The following is a 17,500-nucleotide window of genomic DNA, read 5'->3' on the forward strand; positions in this document are numbered from 1 at the left end:
CAAAGCAACAAATCCACTCAATGACCAACTCTTCCGGGATTCGAACTTGAGAATGAGTCTGAAGAAATGCTTTGGGTCACTGGCAGCCTTGTACTTAAACTCGTCCTGCCCCAAGGTTAACTCGCGATAGCCAAGCATATTATGCGCTCCCCGCTCGTTTCAGATAGATTCAATAAGAGATTAATCTCCAGGAGTTCTATCTGAAGATGGAGCTTTTGAAGAACAGGGGCCCAAACTGCCCATTTGAAAGAATAGCTGTTCCAGTTTTGCCCTTTTGAAGAATAATGACCCCATTTAAGAAAAAAAAATAAAATAAATAAAAAAATAAAGAAGTAAAATGATTAAGTTTGGTTAGGTTAGGGTAGGTCCCCATGTTGCCCTTTTTGAAGAACAGGGACCCTAAATCAAACGGGACACCTGTTCTTCAACAGCTCCCGAAGACTATTTACATGTTGACAAGAGTCTTAGGGCTCACGCCAGAAGGCGCTGAGTAGCTGCATCTGAACCCGTTCCCTTAGTCCTACGCGCTTGGACTCTATCTGTCACTACTGGTAATCGGAGAAAAGTGCCGGATTCGAACACACAAGTAAGAAAATCCGAGAACAACACGCTTCCGATCACGCCACCAATGTAAGGGAAGACAATCTGCCGGTGGTGACAACAGAGGTAAACAAGAGACAAATTACAACAATTGTCTAGATTACCAGACAAGAATGATGAAGACCCTCCCACTCCCACGCAGTGGGAAGTGAGAAACCCTCAGTAGAGCAAAGCTCTGTCAGTTGCTGCAAGCTGCTGTTTTTTTTTATTTATTTTTGTTTATTTTTTCAGCCGATGGTTGGGTCGCCTCCCCGCTTGGCCAGGCTGTCGGGAATCAACGCGTTACAGCCCGCAGCGGGTCCCGGGAATCGAACTCATGACCACTTGCTTATGAGTTCGACACGGTATCCTCGCGGCCCGGTAAATGGATAAAGATAATAAGAAATAGTGTCATCCGGTGCGCAGGCGGTCAAGCGAAGACGCCGTGCGAGCCGCGTAACTCCCGCGGATAAAAAGAAGAAGCAACTGTTGCCAAGTGGACAAGCGTAAGCCAAGTTTCTGAGGGTGACATTCTTGTAGATCCTCGCCCGATAGCGAGACGGGGAGAACTCTTGCGCGGCGTTACTACGTCCCCTGTACCACTTTCCTGTCCTCTACAAGGAGACTCTTCTCCACGGGTTCGTGACCTGATGGAGCCCCGCGGAAGAAACCGCGAGAGAAATCCGCGAAAGGGATCGGCGGGAGGCAGCCCTAAGCCACGCTCCTCCCTCTACCCCAAATACCTTTAACTATCTGAGGTAAGAAACCAACCCACCACATCAAGTTAGATTTCTCGAACCTGGAGTACGATTTCCACAACATCAAAACGCGAAGTTACGTCTCTTTAGTCATAGTTCATCCTTAAAGAAAAACAAAACGAATTAAAATAAAATAAATGTAAAAAGGGTCGACATGAAAAAAGTTGATCTCTACAGAGACAGAATGACGCAAAGTGACCTCTGGACACCTGCGAAACGTCATGATCTGGGATCTAACATCTACATCACTAGGATGCGTCGTGGCTTGTGGAAGGCGGGGAGTAAAGGATAATAAAGAGGTGGGAGTATGGGGGAGTGTGGGAGAACGTAGTGGAGTGTGGGAGAACATAGTGACGTGTAGAAGAGCTGGAAGAAGATAGGGATTGCTGGGAAGATGAAGCAGGAGCGTGGGAAAGCACAGAATCGTGGACGAGCATGATGGAGCGTGGGGGAGCGTAGTGAAGGCAGAGACTGCAAGGTTGACAAGACGGGGAGCAATGAAGAGCGTAGATGAGCGTTGAGCAGTATGAAGGAAAGAATGGGAGCGTGAAGAGGAGTTGGGGGGTGTTAAGAGCGTGGAGAGAAAGAACATGGTGGAAAGTTTAAATGTGTAAGAGCATGAAGGAGCGTCGAGGAGCGTCGGGGAGCGTGGGAGTAATGATTGACGCGGTATGCTGCTATTATCACAGTCATAACAAGTTGTGTTGCGCAGTTTTGTTTGTTTAATCAAACTATCTCACGGTTCTGATTGTTGTTGTTGTTGTTGTTGTCGTGGGCTGTTTACTAGCGTTTCTAAACTTTAGGGCTATCTTGCTCAAATGGTTAAGGGTATATTGTTGTTGTTGTTATTATTATTGTTGTTGTCATCGTTGATGTCAGTGTCGTTGTTGTCATTTGAGCCCTGAGATCGGGGACATAATTGGCGTGTGGTGTTAGTCCATAAGATGGTGAAAGTGTGGTGCAATAGTTTTGATAACGACAGTAACAACACCACTTGTGGATATTGTGTGACGCAAGTGGTGCAAAGGATGTCGACTTTGTAGTAGTTTCCGTTGATACTGAGCCGACAGCGAGCTACATTTCGCCAACTGAAACGCAAGAGACGGGACCTCACGAGTATAGCGTTTTTGTCCCTGTATATTACAATTAGGTGAATATAACTAGATCAATGAACGCAAATGAATGAATAAATATAATAAACCCACCATATTACTTACAGAATAAAATAAAATAAATTCCCCCATCTTTAAAAAAAAATCACCACATGACCTACAAACCCCGATGGCAACAGTTGGTGTCCTTAGCCACATGTCCACTCCACGCGGAAGGCTAAAGGCAGAGGCACACTAGGCATTTCTCGCTAGCATGCTACTTGCTTTTGCTACTTCGTTTGAGTAGAAACCACTTCTATTACAATCTTTTGTTCTTCAAATTACCAAATGTCAAATTGCTCTTACGTCATACGTTGAGAAGATGAATGACGAACTAAGAGAAGTTAAACCTAAAGTACGAATGTTTGACACATTAAGATGATCTTACGGAAGTCTAGAATATTGTAACATAAGAATGAAGGAGACTGCAAGAGACCATAAGGCCTACACTAGGCAGCTCTGTATCCATCACCACCTGTCATCCCCATCCATAAAGTTGTCTAATCGTTTCTTAAAACAACTGATAGTTTCAGCGCTTACTACATGGTTTATTCCATTCGTCGACCACCCTATTAGTAAACCAATTTTTACCTATTTCCTTTTTAAATCCAAATTTTTCCAGTTTATAACCATTACTGCGAGTCCTGCTCTGTTGTTTTAATATGATGACTTTAGTCGTTTCCACTCAAAAACGAAGTAGCAAAAGCAAGTAGCAAGTGTGCCGCCACCAAGACGGAAGCGTCTGGGGAAGAGCAAGCAAGAATCGAAGTCGATAGCAACAGGCAAGCGTGTTAAATAGGCCGACGTACAATCTCTACAAAAAGTTCTCCTGGCCTTTTCTTAATTCAGTTACGTAAGTTTATCTGATTTTGAATTTACGTCGTTAAAAAAACAAAACGCTTGGTATCCATTTATATATTTATTTTTTTATCTTCATCTTTTCATTTTGACTTTACAGTTAGAAGGGCACTTGTACTTCTGACAAAGACAATACAGTTAGGAATACAAGTTCTAGGATTTACTTGTTTGTTTATTTATTTATTTTCAAACAAACAAAAACAAGAATTGTCGTGAGCAGAAAATGGAGATTCCTTAACATTTGCAAAAGATCACAGAATTCCAATAATTTAATTTCAAATATATTTTAATACCGACAGATGTTTGAACAGCGTCAAGGCACCTTATTCCCCAACTGTACACAGACAGCTATAGGTAATCCAGCCAGACACGCGGAATGCAATCACGTGTTGTAGAGGGTTACAGGTGGCAGCCATGCATGCAAACGGGTCAGCAGAGAGGTGGAGGAGGAGGAGGAGGAGGAGGAGGAGGAGAAGGAGGAGGGCAGGAAGATAGGAAACAGGAGAAGAAGAGTGGGTAGAAAGAGGAGAGCAGCAGAAGAGGCGGGCAGGAGAAGAGAGGTGTATGAGGAGAGGAGGTGGAGGAGTATGGGAGGAGGACGGTAGGTGGAGAGGAGAAAGAGGTGAGAAGCCTACGCCTGGAGGCGCGTAGCTGCGGCCGAAGCCGTCACCTTTGCCTTAAGCGTTTGGAGTGTCGGGAACTGGAGAGAAGTGCGGGATTCGAACCCACAACTAAGTGAACGCGATACCAGCACGCTTCCGATTACACCACCAAGGAAGTGTAAGAAGAGAGGAGAGGAAGAGGAAGAAGAGGATAGGAAGAGGAATAAGAAGGTGACAAGAGAAGAGGAGGAAGAAAAAGCACAGAAGAAGGAGGAAGAGAAGGGGAGAAAGAGGAGGAAGAGAAAGATGAGGAGAAAGAGGAAAAGGAGGAGGAGGAAGAGAAGGGGAGAAGGAGGAGGAAGAGAAAGAGGAAGAAGAGGAGATAGAGGGGGAGGAGGAAGAAGAGGAGAAAGAGGAAGAGAAAGAGGAGGAGGAGGGAGAGGAGTAGTAAGAAGAAGAAGAGAAAGAGGAGGAGGAGGGAGAGGAGTAGTAAGAAGAAGAAGAGAAAGAGGAGGAGGAGGAGGAGGAGGAGGAGGAGGAGGAGGAGGAGGAGGAGGAGGAGGAGTAGTAGTAGGAGGAGGAGGAGGAGGAGGAGGAGGAGGAGGGGTTGGCAGAGGCGAGGATACCCGCGGCCCCTCACCTATCACGACTCTTAATGAGCGACAAGTTGCTAACTCGCCTCCAACCCAACTCACAATACGAACTTCATTATCCACGAATGCTGCGTGACTCTGGTCCGTATAGGTGTCACTAAAGGCCTTAAAGTATTGACTACACAGAACTTATGCAAGTAATACACCATACGGGGGGGGGGTGAGCGTATAACAAACACACACTTACGAGCTCTCATCCGGTTGGGTAAAAAGCTGTCGATCACGAGTCAAGGACGTGATCCAATACCATCTGAACAAAAAAAAAACATAACATCGTCTGGCGCCAGCCAGATTAAAGGTAAACGTTAATCTAGATTGGTCTGAAATGGGTTAAATTAACCCGATCGCTTGGAGATTAGCCTATTTAGTTCGCCTTCTGGGTAATAAAGTCGTCTGGGACTAGCTAGATTAAAAAAATATTGTCTTTGATTGAACTAAATAAAATGTTGGAAGCTGGAATCAGATAGAGGTCTAAATTGAATGAAATAGTGAGGACACTTCTGGGCTCGAACCTACTCTCGTATGGCAGGGGCCCTATGGACGCCCGACCCTTCCGTTACACGACTTCTATGACGTCATCGACGATGTAATGACGTCACCCTAAAAGCAATTTCCTCGGCGTTCAGGATATGACGTCAGACATCAAGTAAGGAGTGACGTCAGAGGGAGGACGACGACCAGAATGTAGGTTGTAAAACCGGCAATTAATTATTCTATTCACTTGTTGATTTCTTTCCTACATCCGACTTCACCACGGACCTAAAGGTCTCCTGGTGGCACTCGTTGGCACTGCCACCCACTGTGATCCCTGTGGCACTGGAGAAGTGCCAACTCGGACCAGTACCAACTCGGTCCAGTGCCTACTCGGACCAATGCCAACTCGGACAAGTGCCCACTCGGAGAAGTGTCCACTCGGACAAGTGTCCACTCGGACAAGTGTCCACTCGGACAAGTGCCTACTCGGACAAGTGTCCACTTGAACCGGTGCCTAACCGGACAAGTGTTAATTCGGATCAGAGCCTACTTGGACAAATGCCCACTCGGAGAAGTGCCTACTCGGCCCAAAGACACTCAACCAACTCGGACGAATAGCCAAGACGTTGTCCCGGATCTCTCATGCAGTGGAACCGCTGCCCAAAGATAACCGCCCACGGCTGCCTGGTTAGGCTACAAGTCACTCAGGGTAATGTTAAATGTGTACTTTGTTGTGATAGTGACTGTAGGGGTTTGCCGTGATAGTGAATACCACCCCGTCGCAGCTGAATAAAATCGTCTGGCGACAGCTATAATAAATTCACAAAACGACATCAGTCAGTGGGTTAACAGATTTCTAATTACACTTTGGCAAGGGTATTTCTTGAGATGATTACAATTATTCGTTATATTTGCTAGAACGAGTTTTGACCCTATGAAGAATGTAGGGGTCCCCCTTGTCTGAATGAAATGGCTTGGCATCAGAACAAATATTATATATATATATATATATATATATATATATATATATATATATACGCACTTCTGACCGCTCTTCGGTTAACGAAAAAAAAAAATTCTTCAAGAAAATTAAATTTTGAATGGTGACGTCATCCTTGTACATGAATTATTACTTTTCCCTTCTCCATTATTTCAAGAACAGTGATTTGCGATTCTTTTTTTCTTTCTTAACCCCTGATTGGCCTTTGGAATAACTAAAAAAAGGAAATAAAAAAAATAAGGAGATTAAAATGCATGGGAATACATTCAAGAGTGAAACTATTACTCGTGAATAAATTGTACATTATATCCCTTCATTTGTGATTTATATTTATCGGGTTTTTTTCTTTCGAGAAAGAACGAAAGAAGAAAATGAAGAGATTGAGAAAATAATAATAAAATGAAAATAATAATAACAAAAGAAAAAATAAAAATAAATGAAAAAGAAAAGCAAAAGAACCAAGACTGTAAAATAGCTGAAATCACCCTTCCACCTCAGTGCCCCCGCACACACACCCTAACGCCCCCTCCTCATGACTAATGGAAGTTGCCAGCCCTTCTCCAAAAACACAAAATGATCCCAAGAAATTCTCTCTCTTTCTCGGTCTCTCTCTATATCTATTCATTTAGTATTATCATTGTTATTATTAGTATTATTACTATTACTATTATCATCATTATTATTATTATTATTATTATTATTATTTATTTTTTTATTTCTTCGACCCTCAGAGGATTCTGTCTGGGCGACCCCCAAAAGATTTCATTCAACTTTGGGGGGGGGGGTTGTCCAGTTAAAGAAGGGAGGGGTGGGGGGAATTGATAACGAAAAAGATGGGGGAAGGAGTCTCGACGAACCAAGACTTCATTTGTCGCGGCATTGGCCAGAGCAAACCTCGCAAAGTCCGCCACAGTATCGAGGGAGTTAAAAGCGTTATCACACTGAGCTATTTTTCCTCCAACTGATAGAACAAATTTACAACCCACAGCTTTCGGGAAGAAATCCGATATCCTGGAGGAAAATATTTTTCCTCCAGCATGTCAAATGACATTATATATATATATATATATATATATATATATATATATATATATATATATAATATATATATATAATATATATAATATATATATATATATTTTTTTTTTTAAGGGGGGGGAGAGAACAAAATATTTTGCCATTGTAATTTTATGGCGGGTAAAGATCTGGTGGGCGGCACCGCCGATTAATCGGAGGTTGGAGGAAGAATAGCCCAGTGTGGCAGGGAGATGAATTAAATTAGTTGGCAGCAATCGATGATAGGAAATCTGTCACCAGGTGCGACAGAGGACAAAAATATGTCACAGATGTCCCGTAAAATATATATATATATATGTGTGTGTTTCCTACTCCGCTTACGTCAACCTGCCAGAATGTCTCAGCATATATATACTGTATTTATTAATCATAAAATCAATCAAATAAATAAGCATAAATAAATGAATGAATGAATGAATAATAATAATAAAAAAAAAAATCCGGTACGATAAGGTCCAATACCACCCACCTCCCACTCCACCCCCACCCGCACCCCAAAGACAAGGCCGCCCAGATTGTACCTAGCCTTGCTGTGACCCATAGATGACCCGAGTTATTTGCGACAAGGTCATTCAGGTCACGAGCGGAATAACGGGGCAGAACGTTCCGACAGAAGGGATCAGAGAAGTGTCCCCCAGGGATTCGTCCACCACGATCTCGCGACGGATCGCAATATTGCGGTCTGTTCATTTCAAACTGGCGGAGATTTATCGGAGGTGAGATTTCTATCATTTGTGGGAGACACGGCCTTGAACGAAGAGGAAAAAATAATAATAACGATAAATAAAATAAATAAAAACGTATGTATGCATATATATATATATATATATTGATAGGTATTTTTGACAAATGATTTGGATGAACATAAACACAGGGGAAGGCACGGAACCCTAAACACTCTAACGTTTCGTTCGCGTAGAACTTCTCTAAAAAAGTTCTACGCGAACGAAACGTTAGAGTGTTTAGGGTTCCGTGCCTTCCCCTGTGTTTATGTTCTCCATCCAAATCATATACATATATATATGTATATATATATATATATACATATATATGGGAATAAATCACAAAAACACGTGATTCACAAAATGTGTAATAAAACCACTTGGAAAATAAAATGAAAGGTGACCGAACGTTTTCGTCTATTTAAGACATTTTCAAAGGTACAGAGGAAGGTGGTAGTGACATTGTATATATACACAAGGAGCTCACTAGGGGGGAAATTAGGACAGGTCCATTGTGACCTCATTATCTCAGCACGCCCGGACGTCTGACCCGGCTACTGTCAAAAAATTTATTTGTTACAAAGTTATCTAATTTATACATTCCCATACTCATATTCATGTTGTTCTCAAATGAAGCGTTTATATAACATGATTCTATGATATTCCTCTCCTTAATGTCCTTCATTTGAGAACATGAATATGAGTATGGGAATGTATAAATTAGATAACTTTGTAACAAATAAAATTGTTGACAGTAGCCGGGTCAGACGTCCGGGCGTGCTGAGATAATGAGGTCACAATGGACCTGTCCTAATTCCCTCCCCCCTAGTGAGCTTCTTGTGCATATATACAATGTCACTACCACCTTCCTATGTACCTTTGAAAATGTCTTAAATAGACGAAAACGTTCGGTCACCTTTCATTTTATTTTCCAAGTGGTTTTATTACACACACACACACACATATACACACACACACACACACACATATATATATATATATATATATATATATATATATATATATATGTATATATTGAGGAATGGACGAAAAAATGAGTGGCAGGGTGGTGAGATAAACACCGAGAATCGTTGAAGTTTTTATTAACTGGCGTTTCGCTCTTAACAGAGCTTCTTCAGAGTGTACAAACATGGTCGGGAAATCAACAATTTTATACCTAAACATCATTCCGTGTTCCTTCCTTAACCCACCCCCTCCCTCCCTCTCGTTCCCTTCAACTCCTGTAGGACCATCTAGCCGGACATTTTGGACGTTTTTTTTTTTTTTTTTTTATTAGAATCAACACAGCGCTCCTAGAGGTCGGACGTCTCTGCACTCCAGCTCTCTCAACAAATGCCCAGGAATCTTCGCCGGCCGGTGGTGGCGAGGAGATATATCTCCTTAGCTGCTGCCGGTCTGGCACAGGCCGACCTCTTCGTTGACGTCGGCAGGCGGGTTTACACCAAGACAAATACACACATTTCCCAAGTCACGTAATTCTCTGTTTTCAGAGTAGTGCTTGGAAGAAAAGAGGCACACGCACACTTGCTCGCTGGCTTGGCAGAAGCCCAACCCAACTCTCACACAGAACCCTAACCTGCTCGCAGGCTGGTCGACGGAGAGGAAATGGGACGCCTCTCTGTCCAACCGGCCCGCAACCTAACGCTGGCCTCTTCGCTGACGCTGGCGAGCGAGTTTACATTCTTACATTTTACACACAATTCCCAATCACGTAATTCTCTGCTTTCAGAGTTGTGATTGGAAGGAGAGAGATAATACAACACCCGCGCCGCCTGCCCCCCCCCCCTCGCACCGCCACTGAATCAATTCTACAGGATCTCAAACCCAACCTGGGGAAAAGCAGGCTACTCAGGCCCCACCTGTGGCTTATCAGGAACGCGCTCTACACGCTCGCCGGTGGTGGCGAGGAGATATATCTCCTTTGCTGCTGCCGGCCGACCTCTTCGTTGACGTCGGCAGACGGGTTTACACCGCCCGCCTGCGCCCCCCTCGCACCGCCACTGGATCAACTCTACAGGATCTCAAACCCAACCTGGGGAAAAGCAGGCTACTCAGGCCCCACCTGTGGCTTATCAGGAACGCGCTCTACACACGGGAAGTGAACTCTACTCACTTCCCGTAAGATACACACACACACCTCTCACGAACATAGCCACGACACACGCACAAACAGCTACACTTACTTTTTCTTAGACTAAAATTCGCTTCCTTTCTAACTTTCTCTTCTACTACATCTTCTCATTTCAGTTTACCTCCCACTAAAGATTTTTTCGTTTTTCCACCTTTCTCTACTACTACGCCTCCTACTATTTTCTAAACTTTCGTTGGTGATCCTAATCCCGGCGTCGGCGCCCCCGTCCAAGCTCCCAGTCTATTTCTCCCGAGCCACGACCACCAACTGCCCCAAATCGCTCGCTAATTCGCCCGGTGGCAATAGCCCTCTTTTATACGCTACTATCTTTTCATTTTCTTACAGACATTCTTCCCCTCCCACAGAAACCGATCCCGCGCAAGCGGGTGGTCTTTCCTAGGAATTCAGAATTCAGATACACTCTGAAGAAGCTCTGTTAAGAGCGAAACGTCAGTTAATAAAAACTTCAACGATTCTCGGCGTTTATATCACCACCCTGCCACTCATATATATATATATATATATATTATATATATATATAAATATATACACATATATATGCACACACACAATTCATCAACATAAGACAAACCTTAAAAAAGTACACAATGACAAAGCGTGCCTAACTGAAAAATAACTGAATGAACTAGCAAATAGAAAAAGGCAAAGAAGAAAAAGGAAAAAGAAAGCGTAATAAATGCACATAATATATATACCCAGGACGAACAAGAACGTAAACAACTATTCTAACAATACACTGCGTACTACTGTGGACCCCCGAACTTGACCCACGGTGCATCGAAACTATACAATATACATTCTATATATTATAGTTTCCTTTTCTAAAGTGATTCATTCAATTCAATTTAAATTTAAAGTTAAACGTTAAAATTGAATAAAAATATGACCTCACTGAACAACATTAGAGATATTTGTATCGTTCTGGTAACTCACGAGTCACATTATGTCCCCATTTGGAAAAAAAAAAAGTTCTACACTTGATGCCTGGTACCAAATGCATAGATAACGGCCGCACTGTACCTCCTCCCGAGTTTGAAAAATGAATCCAATGTTTAAAGTAGCGGCACACTTGGCATTTCTCGTTAGCATGCTACTTGATTTTGTCACTTCGTTTGAGTAGAAACGACTTGGGTTACAATATTATAGACTTCCTTAAACACAGCTCAACAATGTGTCTAACATTCGTATGGGTTTAACTTGTAGTAGCTCGCTGAAGTATCATTGTTGCTACTACTGACCACTTAGCTTAAGTAACAGTAAGAAAAGGATGAAAGAACTCTTTGTTCCTCAATTCTTACTTTTCTCATTTATTAACAAAAGAATACAAATCTATTCATAAGTGAGATGACTCACCGGTGAACATAATCTCTGGGCAAGAAAGGCATGCCAAGCATATTACATATTAGTCAAAGACAAGGGGTGACTATTAGCTATATAATCCCTCCCCGCCCCTAGTGACGAGGAAGAGGAACGATACAGATTTTGTTGGTTTCATATTGGTGAGTGAAGTGTCCTTTCTTGCTGGAGAAGGTATAGTTGCTGGAGGGCGTGTGTGACGCGATACTTTGGAACTTTGACATTGGACGCACGTGCGCATCCGGTGGCTGACGTCCGTGATGATGGCAGGTCATATGAAGCGTGAGGTTATCATCTGGGTTGCTTGGATGTCAGGGTGAGAGAGATCTTGCAGCTGACAGATTTGATAGCGATGATTTTTCGGCAGGAAGGGCTGGCAAGATTCGGTGGAAACATCAGCGTAGATGTGCACTTGAGTACCTGGAAGTTGGATCTTCTTCATTTGCACTTCAGAGTTGTCCAGTAGTTACTGTAGTTCAGCATCGTCAGTCTGGTTGGTAGCAATGGCACCATAGTCTATGAGAGAGGCTATGACAGCAGAGAAGTTGCGGGAGAGGGTGAGTGTTGTCAGCCCCTTGAATGTACCGCAAGTCCGTGGTGAACTGAGAAATTAAATCTGTATGCTGTAGCTGTCGTGGTGAGCAGGTCTTATTATTGAGGAACATAGTAATGAAGGCTTGTGGTATAAATATGAAATGGTGGTTCTGTGGTTTCGATGTGATGTGCGACATGGTGTTTGACTGGTGCTGTGGCTGAATACGGCTGAGTCAGCGTTAGGAAAGTTTTCAACGGGGAGAACTGGTGGTCAGTCTTGATGACAGAAATGCGAGTGCTTTCACCAGGTATAATACGTGCGTTAGTTGCAACGGAAGTGAGTCAGTCAATTTCTGTCCTTTAATGTCCACTAGGAGGCCAAAGTGTGCCAGGAAATCAGCACATAGGATAGGCTGAGATACTCCTCCCACGTAGAATGTTCACTCGAAGGAACGGCAAAGTTTGAAATCGAGTTGCATGGTCCGTCGTTTGTATACAGGAATCTGGGTACCATTGGCGGCGTAGAGGTGGAGGATCGGAGGTAAAGACCGTTGACATCTTGAAGCAGGCGGGACGCTGATGTCTGAACAGAGTCCATCAGAAACTTAGTCTTAGAGGGAAGGTCGTTGAAGTGGAGCAGCGCTGACGAGAAGTTACGGACATAATTGCCATTTAAAGTCTTGGGGTATGTACATGGTGCATTACACTTGATAGCGTCTTCTCCAAACTTACGGCTGTAGAAACTATAGAAGGGTACTTAGAATTGCTCCTAGGACGTGGACGTTGCCGGAAGCGATGACGAGAGGATGAGCGGGAACGTAAATACTCGTCGAGACATTTCTGTACGTCCTTGACTTGCAGAGAGAGCTAAGAGACAAGCTCAGCAAATTGCTTGGTGTCACCTTGTGTAGTGATGCTCGCAACTGTAGATGACTGTCCAGGTGAAAGGGTCTGCATAAACTCATCAGCAAATGTGGTGATCTCATCCACTGAGAGTTTGTTCTTGACAGCGAAAAGCTATGTTGAGTTGCTGGAGGCAGCCGTTGATAGAACGATTGCTTAAACAGGTCCCCTTGTCGAAGGACTCGTGCTTGTCTGCCAGTAGTATCTTCATGCGACGAAGGAGGTCGGAGGGCCTCTTACTGCCGAGTTCTTCCTTTGACAGGAGTTCTTTAAGTCGAGCAACCATAGTAGACTGCAGGTGGAGTAGGATAGCGGCCTTGAGGTCTTAATACGGAGTGTCAGAAGCGACAGGAGTACTAATGGCGTCAGAAACTTGAGAGGACGTCAGGCGGCAGAACTGACGAGGTGTGGGTGAACTTGGTGAGACTAGCAGTTATAGCAGAGGCATTGAAATTGCATTCCAAGATGGAGTACCACATGGATGGGCCCCGGCTGCAAAATGCAGGCGCTCGGAAGGCGACAGCAACTGTTATTTCGGCCGTCATCGTTGTGGTTCTATCCATCGTAGCTGGTGAATATTCGGGGGCCTTAGCGGAAATATCTGAGAACACTATCCTGGGCACTAGAACACGGAAATATCCTTGGCACTGCAACACAAATATCCTGGGCACTACGACACAAATATCCTGGGCACTACAACACACAAATATACTAGGCACTACGGTACCCAAATATCCTGGGCACTACAATACACAAATGACCTGGGCACTACAACACACAAATATCCTAGTCACTATAACACACAAATATCCTGGGCACTGTTACGCGGTGGTAACGGTCGCGGAACGGTGATTCGTGGGCGTGCTGGTAGTCCATGAACAGGTAGGTGGTCCAGTAGTCAGTTGCCTGTAGACAGGACGGACGGCAGGGCAGGCAGCTGGGCAGCGTCAGCATGAAGCAGCGGCTCACCAGGCAGGACGGTCGGCAGCGGCGACCAGCAGGCAGGGAGGTCAGCGGCGGCAGCTAATGGGCAGGGCGGGTGACGGCGACTCAACAGGTTGCTACGGCGGCGACTCAGTAGGCTGCTGCAGCGACGACTCAGTAGGTTGCTGCGGCGGCGGACAACAGGCAAGGAGGTCGTCGGCGGCCAGCAGGCAGGGAGGTCAGGGACGGCCAGTAGGCAGGGAGGTCAGGGACGGCCAGTAGGCAGGGCAGTTAGCGGCAATCAGCAGGCAGGACAGGCGGCGGCGACTCTGCAGGCAGTCTGTCGGATAGCGGCGGGAACGGCCGCTCTCTAGAGTCATCATTGTAGTAGTTGGTTGAAATACCCTTGTTGCTACTACTGAGAACTTACCAATAGTACGTAGCGGTAAGAAGAGGTTAAGAGAACTCGTATTCCTCAATTCTTTTCTCATATATTAAAAAAGAAAAAAAAAAAAATAGAAGTCTATATATAGTTGATATGACTTACTGGGGTACATAATCTCTGGGCAAGAAAGGCATGCCAAGCATATTACCTATTAGTCAAAGACAAGGGGTGACTATTGGCTACAAACTTCCCTTGGTTTGTCATTTAGTTTCTCACTGTATGACGCAATAGTTTGACATTTAGAAACTTGAAAAACAAAAGATCGTAACCGAGGTCGTTTCTACTCTGAAGAAGTAGCAAAAGCATGTAGCATGCTAGCGAGAAATACCTAGTGTGCCGCAACCTTTTGTCACCAAAACAATTGCTAGCGGACAACGTTATATTTGTTTTATTTACTTTTATTTATTCTTTATTTTTACACAAGAATTAGGACAATTATCTTCAATACCTATACATGCTACCACGCTGTAGCCCAATGGATACCGACTCGAACTCATGAACAGGCAGTCGTGAGCTCGATTCCCAAGACCCGCTGAGGGCTTCCTGTGTAAGTTCCCGGCAGCCCTGGCTAGGCGAGGAGACAACCCAAACATCGGCATAAAAAAAAAAAAAAAAAAAAAAAAAAAAAAAGCTTGGCCGCATTTGACAGGCTTGCTATATAAGGGGTTTCTCAATTCCCTTTCACGCTTTCCCCATTGTAACCATGAGAGAAATTCGCTAGTTACAGCGACATTAATCTGATAATATTCATGAAAGTAGCATGTAGGATTCGAACCCAATGCTTTCGGCAGGAATTCGACAGGACTTAGGGGGCCGCTGACGAGGTCGCGCCCCGTTTTCCTTGAAGGTTCCTGCCCCCCCCCCCAACCCAAAGCTAGTTTCAGGTAGCAAAGCAGTGAATATATATATATATATTATATATATATATATATATATATATATATATATTTACCCATTAGTACAACAAAAGAACTTACGTTTTGGGCAAATGCGCCCCTACTAGGCGAGATTCTGTGCTGTTATTGGTGCTCCAGCATGCGGGTAGCCTACTGTCTGTGGAACAAAATAAAACAAATAATCAGAATGACGATACGGTGCCGCTAATCTGCATTGCTTAGTGGTATGACGCAACTAACAGGGCTACCCTTACCAGGGGTTTTTCACTTCCCACTTCGTGAGAGTGGGATGGTTCCTTGGGTATTCTGATTTATTGCATTGTTACTCAATCACTGATTTAAAACCTCAGTTTAATATTACACAGAGTATTTAATTTTAAATTAATCTCTCTTCCCCCTACTGCATTAATACTCAAGCAAAACTCCTTAAAATCTCTTCAAATTTTAGAAAAAATATATATATATTATATATAATAACAATACTAAAATAAATAAAAATAAGTAAATAAAAATATCACAATGTCACTTAAGTTGATTAATTTAATTTTGTATCAGTTCTATTACGTATACAATATTTAATTTCCCAATTAATTTTAACACACAGAATGGATTTCAATTTATTTGCCATCTTACACCTTGCAGGGAAGCATACACACAGACACACACACACATATATATATATAACATACATATATATATATATAATATATATATAAAGGACATGGTTCGATTCTCAACGGTTCTGGTGACTGCCACGTGCCCATGGAGTATCGCAATAACGAGGTGCCTCGAGTTTCATTCCATAGATACCCACGTCGCCACGTAAACCTGCAACGGTCCTCAGACCTGCCTACAGACCTTTCTGGAAAATTACGCTGGACTGTTGCTTCTTTTGTTTAAGTTCATGGGGAGTGATCTTGGGCTCAGTCCGGAGACTGAACGTCAGCCCCTAGGGGTTGCACCTCCAGATGGTGGTGGGGCTACTGATGGGATCTGAAGACGATATAGCGGAGATGATTCTCTCCGACGGTCGCTTCTGAATATACATTGTAGAACAAATCTGTCTTTGCCGAGAAAACTTTCAAATCATCCATCCCCGCCGTCTCGGGATGTTTCCGTTCTGCCAAGAGCATCTAAGACAGCTAAATCCACACTATATTATATACATATACACTCACACACACACACACACATATATATATATATATATATATATACATATACTTATATATACATACACATATATATACAGTACATATATATATATATATATATATACATATACATACATATATACATATACTTATATATACATACACATATATATATTCATATACATATATATATATATTCATATACATATATATATAAATATACTTATATATACATATATACATATACATATATAAATATACATATATATACACATACATAAATATACACATACGAGTATATACATACATATATATACACATATACATATATATATACATATACATATATATACATATACTTTTTTAGAAATTGTTTTAGACAAATGAGAGAGTGATAGGTGGGGAAGGGTAAATGAAGATGGGATTTTAGAATACGTCCTAACGTTTCGGTCACTATGACCTTCTTCAGAGGACTCGCTATGTTACATCGTGATCACAAATTTTATACTTGCAGTGGGAGGAACTCGCCAAGCTTCGAATGTCAGGTCTTTTCCAGAGCGTTGATTATTAGGAGACTAGCTGCTTTGGAAAGGCATATAAATCCTTCTCTATCGTTGTTGTTCATTTGGGTATTTATATGAGCAGCTTCCACAGTCTTTCTCATTTTCTTCTGTAGTCCCTTATGTAAGATCTCGACTTTGTCCCAATCGGGTAGGTTGCTGCACTGTTCGAGGTGGCGAACAAGTGAGTTAGATGTCCTGTGTGCTCTTAAATAATTTTTATGTTCGCTTAGCCTTTTTTCAATGCCTCGACCTGATTCACCGATGTATGCTAGGGGACAGCCGCTACATGGGATGCGATAAATCACACTGAGGTTGTTGTGATTATCAGTGTGGTCTTTAAACATTTTTCCTATTTTATTAGAGGAAGCCTTAGCAATTTTTATCCCACCTTTCAATAAATACCTATCAATATCCTCGGTGATCTCAGAATTAGGTACAGTTATGAAATGTGGCGTGACATGATCTTTCGTTATTGTATGGACGATTGGTCCGGATGCCTGGACGTTTGGTCCGTTGGATCGGGCGTTTGATTTCTCGTGGATTTTCTTCGCTTTGTGTTTTGTTTTATTTATTAGGCCTCCTGGGTATCTCAAGTTTTTGAATGTGTCTTTAATGTATGTTAATTCGTCTTCAAGGAACTCTTTGCTACATATACGATAGGCTCTGAGGAAGAAACCT

At 42.9% G+C, this 17,500-nt stretch overlaps 1 protein-coding gene across 1 annotated transcript in view; it reads right to left on the minus strand.

Moving 5' to 3' along the window:
- LOC143018636 (uncharacterized) overlaps window positions 1–17,500 on the minus strand; it is an 838,227-nt gene that overhangs the window by 785,364 nt on the left and 35,363 nt on the right. Inside the window, exon 2 of the mRNA XM_076174189.1 lies at window positions 15,187–15,262. The gene's annotated coding sequence lies outside the window, so the exon portion shown is untranslated. The remainder of the gene's footprint in view (window positions 1–15,186; window positions 15,263–17,500) is intronic.

This window comes from Oratosquilla oratoria, chromosome 35 (assembly GCF_046742065.1).
Source record: "Oratosquilla oratoria isolate Oo_2021 chromosome 35, ASM4674206v1, whole genome shotgun sequence".
In the NCBI taxonomy this organism is placed as follows: Eukaryota; Metazoa; Arthropoda; class Malacostraca; order Stomatopoda; family Squillidae; genus Oratosquilla; species Oratosquilla oratoria.